Here is a 7,656-nt window from a genome sequence, read left to right as displayed (position 1 = left end):
TGGGTCAGACCAGATGGCTTCTGAGGTCCCTTCTTAACTTAGACATTCTGAGGTTGGGTCACCAAACAAGCAGCTGGTGGCTGTGAGTTTCATCTCTTATTGGGACACACTGCCTTGTGAAGGGGCTAACAGCAGGGGAAAGGGCCAAAAGGCTGGGAGCCTGAGTGAGAAATAGCTGATTTTTAAGAATCTTTTGTTTTCTTGAAAACTCAAACATGACCTTTGAAAAGAAACCTTCTCTGATTCCTTCAGGGGCTAGTGCCATTCCTTCTCCAAATTACCCCATATTCATTGTGTAAATACCTGTCTATTCATATACTGTTTCCCCCCATAGAATATAAGGTCCTTGAAGGCAGGGACAGTATCATTTTTGTCTTCATATTCCCAATGCTTAACAAACAGTAGGCTCTATAAATAAAAGCTTGTTGATTGATTGACTGCTCGATAGCTGACGTTCACATAGGGCTTTACAGTTTAAAGAATTCAACCTCACAACGATTCAGTAGGGGTAAGTAATGCAGAAGTTATTACCCCCATTTTACAGATGAGGAAACAGATCCAGAGAGGTCTTTGTGTATCAGGGACCAAGATAATTCACAAATTAAATAATCCACCCCTAAATTAGTAACTGTAATAATTTCATTATTGCAATAATCACAATTAATTCAATAGTGAAATTATTGTAAACTATTATAATTGTTTCAAAAATGAAATTATTGCAAATCATTGCACATTTGCAATTATTTCAATAATTAAATGATTGCAAACAATTCCAATTATTTCAATAATTAAATGATTGCAATGATTAAATTTTTGTAAATTATTGCAATTATTTAAATAATTAAACTGTTGCACATAATTACAATTATTTCAAAAATTGAACCTGGCTGTTTGTAGCTGCGGTTCTATAACTTTCTCCCCTAAGCAATCTTGTCACTTATAAAGAGCTGAGCCTAGTGAACTCTCCCAGATCTTTCCCTCCCCTATCTCTCCTAGATCCCTACGAAAGTTTACCCTTTCCAGCTTTGTTTGTCTTTCTTGTTTGCCCCTCATCCCTGCTTGCACAAGAAGCAAATAGCAAACACCCTGGGACCTCTGTCCCAGACAAAGGAAAGCCTTTAATCGATCTCATCTATTTCAGTTTTCACATGGGGGCAATAAAGAATATAATAAAATGCATGCCTTCTGGAAGAACAAGTTCCCACCATTCATCCCAGCTGTATAGGATGAATGGTGCCCCTCAGTGCCCAGATTATTCTAAAGATTAGGTCTCTTCACACCCCAGCCCCCAACTCAATAAACCCCAATGTGGCTGTTACCTCCAGAGTCAAACCTAAAATCCTCTGCTTGGCATTTAAAGTTTTTTGTCACGTAGCCCCATTAAACCTTTTCAGTTTTCTTACACTTTACACCCCTCCATCTATTTGACAATTCAGCAATACTCACCTATTTGGTGGTTTCCAGAGCACGCGAGCGCGCGCGCGCGCGCACACACACACACACACACACACACACACACACACACACACACACACACACACACACACACACACACACACACCCCACCCTCCGTGTCTTTGTATTTGCCAAGACTGAAATTCTCTCCCACCTTACCTTTTCCCCTTAGCTGGCTGGCTTCAAGACTCACCTCAAATAAGTGCCTGTTGAATTCTCCTCTCAGTTACCAGTACCTTTCCCTCTGAGATTCCATCTACTCTGTCCATGTCCTGTGTGTATCTAGTTATTGTCATGTTTTCTCCCCCATTAGAATGTGACCTCCTACAATTGGTGGGACCAATGATATGTAACAAGCATCTTTTTATCAGATTATATGCTAAACTAACCTATATCACATTACTTACCATTTCAGGGAGGGGGAGGCTAGGGAGGGAGGGATAGAATCTGGAACTCAAAATTTTTTTTTGATGTTAACAATTGTTTTTATGAGAGCAATTTGGAACTATGTCCAAAGGTCTTTAAAACTGTGCATTCCCTTTGATCCAGCAATACCACTGCTGAGTATCCCAAAAATATCCTAAAGACATCCAAAAACAGGGGGCAAAGGATCTATTTGTACAAAAATATTTCTAGCATCTCTTTTTGTGGCAGCTGAGAATTGGAAATCAAAGGAATGCCTCTCAATTGGGGAATGGCTAAATAAGCTGTGGTTTATGATGGTGATGAAATATTATTGTGCTATAAGAAATTACAAGCAGGATGATTTCAGAAAGGCCTGGAAAGACTTATATGAACTGATGTATAGTAAAGTGAGCAGAACCAGGAGGACATTGTGACAGTAACAATCATATTGTTTGATGAAGAATTGTGAATGACTTAGGTGTTCTCAGCAATACAATGATCCAAGACAATCCCAAAGGATCAATGTTGAAGCATACTATCCACCTCCAGGGAAAGAAGTGATATTAATTAAATAAAGAATGAAGCATACTATTTTTCACTTTCTTTCTTTTTCTTTTATTCGTCTTCTTATACAAAATTACTAATATGGTGATGTTTTACATAATTGCACTTGTATAACCCATCTCTGATTGCTTACCACCTCAGGGAGGGGAGAGGAGAAGGAAGGAGGGATAGAATTTGGAACTAAAAACTTTAAATTAAAATGTTTTCTAAAAAGTAAAAATAAAAAAGCTTGCCAAAAGACAATACCTGAAAATTTTTGATTTTCATGTAATTGGGGAAAATAAAATGTTATAAAAAATTAAAAATAAATGCTATTGATAACAAAAAATTTTTAAATGAATAGTTGTTGTTTTTTTTTAGTGAGGCAGTTGGGGTTAAGTGACTTGCCCAGGGTCACACAGCTAGTAAGTGTTAAGTGTCTGAGGCCGGATTTGAACTCAGGTACTCCTGACTCCAAGGCCAGTGCTCTATCCACTGCGCCATCTAGCTGCCCCCAAATGAATAGTTTTTTAAAAGTACACTAAGTCTGAACCCACTTTCCTCAGAGATCAGGTGATATAGGGGAGGGTGTACCCCAGGTGTTGGGACAAAAGGATTGTACTTCTGTTATTGCTATATCTTCAAAGTAGATATCACTTTGTAAAAGCTAACATTTAGCAAAAAGAAGGTAGGCCCCTTGAAGGCAGGGACCCTGTTTTTGTATCTCTGGATTTTACCACTGAGTTTGGCATATGGTAAATGCTGGTCACCATGACTTGACCTCATGCACAAGTGCCAGTGGCCAAGTACCAGGGTGCTTCCCTCCCTTTCCACACAGCTTTTCTCCAACAGGCTCTTTCAGGATCTCAGGTCTAGGATTTTCCTAATAGAATTAGAGTAGTAAGCAACTATCTGCATAGTATGATTTCATGGGGAACTGAGAAGTGCCCTTCCTACCTCCTCCACCCCTATCCTCAAATACCAACCTCACCTGTCCCATAATGCCAGGAATTACAAAGTCAGTTTCATATGATGAGAAAGATATGGGACAAAGACTCAAGAAACCAGCATTCTAGTCCCTGGTGTGCCATTAATCAGCTGTATGACCTTGGGTCAATCATTTTACCTTTATTTCTCATAGCATCCTTATCTACAAATGAGAGGATTGGAATAAATAATATTTACTATCTTTCTAGCTCTAAAATTCATTTCTAATTAGATTCTTTAGGCTCAAGTTTTTGTTTTTTTGATCTCTGTTAAAATGCAAATATCTGTGGGGAGGACAATTATCAGTCATTTATCCCTCAGCATGAATTAATTTACCAGATCCTTCAACAAGCTTTGATAGGAGGAAGGAGGAAGAGAACACTTCACTTTTCTCATCTGTGAAATGAAAAGATTGGATTAGATTCATGGTTTCCAAGAGGGGGGGGTATTGATACAAAAAGGTGTATGATCAGCCAACTGAGAAGAGGAAGATGGGTTGCCTCCCACACTGCAATAAATACTCCTTGTTTCCAAGAAAATAAAATCATCCAGTCAATCAATAATCATTTTTAAGTGCCTACTTTGTGCTCAGCACTGTGCTAAGCACTGGGGACACAAAAAGAGGCAAAAGACAGTCCCTGCCCTCAAGGAGCTTAGAATCTAACAGAGAGAGAGAGAGAGAGAGAGAGAGAGGGAGGGAGGGAGGGAGGGAGGGAGGGAGGGAGGGAGGAAGGAAGGAAGGAAGGAAGGAAGGAAGGAAGGAAGGAAGGAAGGAAGGAAGGAAGGAAGGAAGGAAGGAAGGAAGGAAGAAAGAAAGAAAGAAAGAAAGAAAGAAAGAAAGAAAGAAAGAAAGAAAGAAAGAAAGAAAGAAAGAAAGAAAGAAAGAAAGAAAGAAAGAAAGAAAGGCATAGGATGAGCAGGCATGGCTTGGATCATTGTTACTTGCATTACACACCTTATCACATTACCTCTCCCCCCAAAAAACCTACACAGTTTCTGAAATTTTCTATTTCCCTTGAGTACACCACCATATTTCTAGTCTCCCAGATCATCAACCTCATCATAATACTTGACTCCTCATTGAAGTGAAACTATTCTTTTCGCAGTTACTGATGATCTCCTAATTGATAAATCTCATGGCATTTTCTCCATTCTCATCCTTCTTTACCTCTCTGCAGCACTTGTCACTGTCAACTACCTTTTATGCTTAATTTCTCTTCTCTGGATTGCTAAAAATCATGTGAAGAGTGTCACCTAAAAAGCTCTCATCCATGTACACATCAGAAACTTGGGAATAGAATCTTCTAACCTGTTTGAAAACTTTCTAAACAAACTGTGGTTGGGCTTTGAATACATTTGTTAAGGAATATAAAAATGGGGCCAGCTAGGTGGTACTGCAGATAGAGCACTAGTCCTGGAATCTGGAGGACCTGTGTTCAAATCTGGCCTCAGGTACTTCCTAGTTATGTAACCCTGGGAAAGTCACTTAACCCCATTGCCTACCAAATGTGTGTGTGTGTGTGTGTGTGTGTACTAGCTGATTTTTAGCAAAAAAAACCCCAAAAAACCTTTGCATGATTTGTGAATGGGATTAAAAAAATGAATGTTGTGATTTGTCAAGGGTAGTCAATGATGGGTTTCTTCTTTTTGGTTCTACTTGTTTTTGTAACTTACCTTTTGTAGCTATGACAACCATTGAAGCCAAGTATCAAAATAAACTGAACTTAGAACTGGACCTCTGAATCACTATATCACAGCTTTAAGTCAAAATTGTAAACAAAATGAAACAAAACAAAAAAACCCTGAATATATTCATTCATATTACTCTCACTAAAATATCCTTACCATGAATAGTTTGAGAGCAAAAAAGGGTTTTGTACCATTAATAAATATTACTTTCAAAAGGTTATTTCATCCTTTTTTTTCTTTTTTCTTTTTTTTTTTAGTGAGGCAATTGGGGTTAAGTGACTTGCCCAGGGTCACACAGCTAGTAAGTGTTAAGTGTCTAAGGCCGAATTTGAACTCAGGTACTCCTGACTCCAGGGCCGGTGCTCTATCCACTGCGCCACCTAGCTGCCCCATTTCATCCTTTTTTAACGTCTATTTTTTGGATAAATTTGATAATATGAACCATTATCAGTACAGTAGTATATATGTATAATTTATGAAAAGTATATTCAAGCAAATTATATTCATATTTGTAAATTATATTTAAATTTAAAATATCTAAGACTATGTAGAGTTGTACATATGCGTAATTTATAAACATATAAATTTACATACCTACAGATGCATGCTCAAAAAACTTTTATTGATTTGTGTATTAACAAAAAAGTTTGAAACATGAAACATGGACCAGAGACCGTTTAAGCAATCTCTAAGGTTCCTTCCATCTCTAACATCCTATAGTTCAGTTTAATAAAATTTTATTCATACCTTGCTAGGCTGGAGAAGATACAAAGTTTAGATTAGAGATGGCTGCTGCCCTCATTAAACTTGCAGACTAACAGGAGAATAAGGCAATATAATATAAAATAATGAGATAAATGAGGTAAATGGAGTAGAGAGTGTGATGTGAGGGTTGAGAGGTGAAGGTGATTAATAACAGGAGAATGAAGGAAAACTTCATAGAGAAGATGGCAGAGTTGTGGTTTAAAGTAGTATTGTCAAGCTCCAAAAGAAAGAGATCCACTAATCTGTAAATATGGATCCCTGCCCACCACATATTGACTTAGTTTTAAAACATAATGTTGTTGGGGCAGCTAGGTGGTGCAGTGGATAAAGCACCAGTCCTGGATTCAGGAGTACCTGAGTTCAAATCCGGCCTCAGACACTTGACACTTACTAGCTGTGTGACCCTGGGCAAGTCACTTAACCCCCATTGCCCCAAAAAAACATAATGTTATCTATGTTTTAGTGTACTTTAGTATTAAATTGTTAAATATTTCCCAATTTCATTTTAATCTGATTTGGCAGCATTCTGGAGTGTTGCTAGCTAGCTGCATGAGGCCATGAGCAGAGTGTTAGACACCTCCAGCTTAATGGTGTAGGAAGAATTAGGTATTAAAAGATGGATAGGAGCAGCTAGGTGGTGCGGTGGATAAACCACCGGCCCTGGATTCAGGAGGACCTGAGTTCAAATCTGACCTCAGACACTTGACATTTACTAGCTGTGTGACCCTGGGAAAGTCACTAACTCTCATTACCCTGCAAAAAAACCAAAAACAACAACAAAAACCCAAATGCAGTGAAATTATATTGACCCAGCTTGACCCCAAAGAAGATGTATGAGAAGACACATCCACAATTCTTTGGAGAGTTGTATTGTTTTAGTCTGACTCTTCATGACCCCAACTGCAATTCTCTAGTCAAAGATACTAGAGTGCTTTGCCATTTCCTTCTCCAGCTCATTTTACAGAGGAGGAAACTGAGACAAACAGGCTTAAATGATTTGCCCAGAGTCACACAGCTAGTAAAAAAGGGTCTAGAGCTGAATTTGAACTTGAGAAGATGAGTCTTCCTGACTCCAGGCTCAAAATTCTATCAACTGTACCCCCCTAACTGCCTTCTTTGAAGAGTTAGGGCACAGGGGTCAGCTAGGTGGCGCAGTGGATAGAGCACTGGCCCTGGAGTCAGGAGGACCTGAGTTCAAATCTGGCCTCAGACACTTTACACTTACTAGCTGTATGACCCTGGGCAAGTCACTTAACCCCAATTGCTTCACCCCCCACAAAAAAAAAAAATCCCTTGGCAAGAGTTAGGGCACCATGGATGGAAAACACTCCACATAAGACTGAACTTGGTTCATGTGTTAATTTTTGCAAACCATCTTATTTTCTCTCTTTGTGAAGTGGATAGAGAAAGAACTGTCCTCAAAACCAGGAAGACCTGGGATCAAGTTCTATCTCAGACACTTGGGTGGCCTTGGGCAAGTTACTTAGTCTTTCTGTGCCATAGGTGATTTTCTAAGACTATAAGAGGTGGGGGCAGCTAGGTGGTACAGTGGATAAAGCACAGGCCCTGGATTCAGGAAGAACTGAGTTCAAATCTGGCCTCAGACACTTGAGACTAGCTGTGTGACCTTTGGCAAGTCACTTAACCCTCATTGCCCCACAAGAAAAAAAAGAGGAATAGAAGGGGCTGACCTGAATTGGGAGAGGCGCATCCCTTAACTGGGAATTCCCTATCCTGATGAAATTACATGACCAGTCTCTATCCCTATCCCTATCCCTATCCTGATCTTGCCATGAGGCATGGTTTTCTAGG

The sequence above is a fragment of the Dromiciops gliroides genome, chromosome 4 (assembly GCF_019393635.1).
Source record: "Dromiciops gliroides isolate mDroGli1 chromosome 4, mDroGli1.pri, whole genome shotgun sequence".
Lineage (NCBI taxonomy): Eukaryota > Metazoa > Chordata > Mammalia > Microbiotheria > Microbiotheriidae > Dromiciops > Dromiciops gliroides.
Note: the sequence above shows the minus strand (reverse complement) of the source record.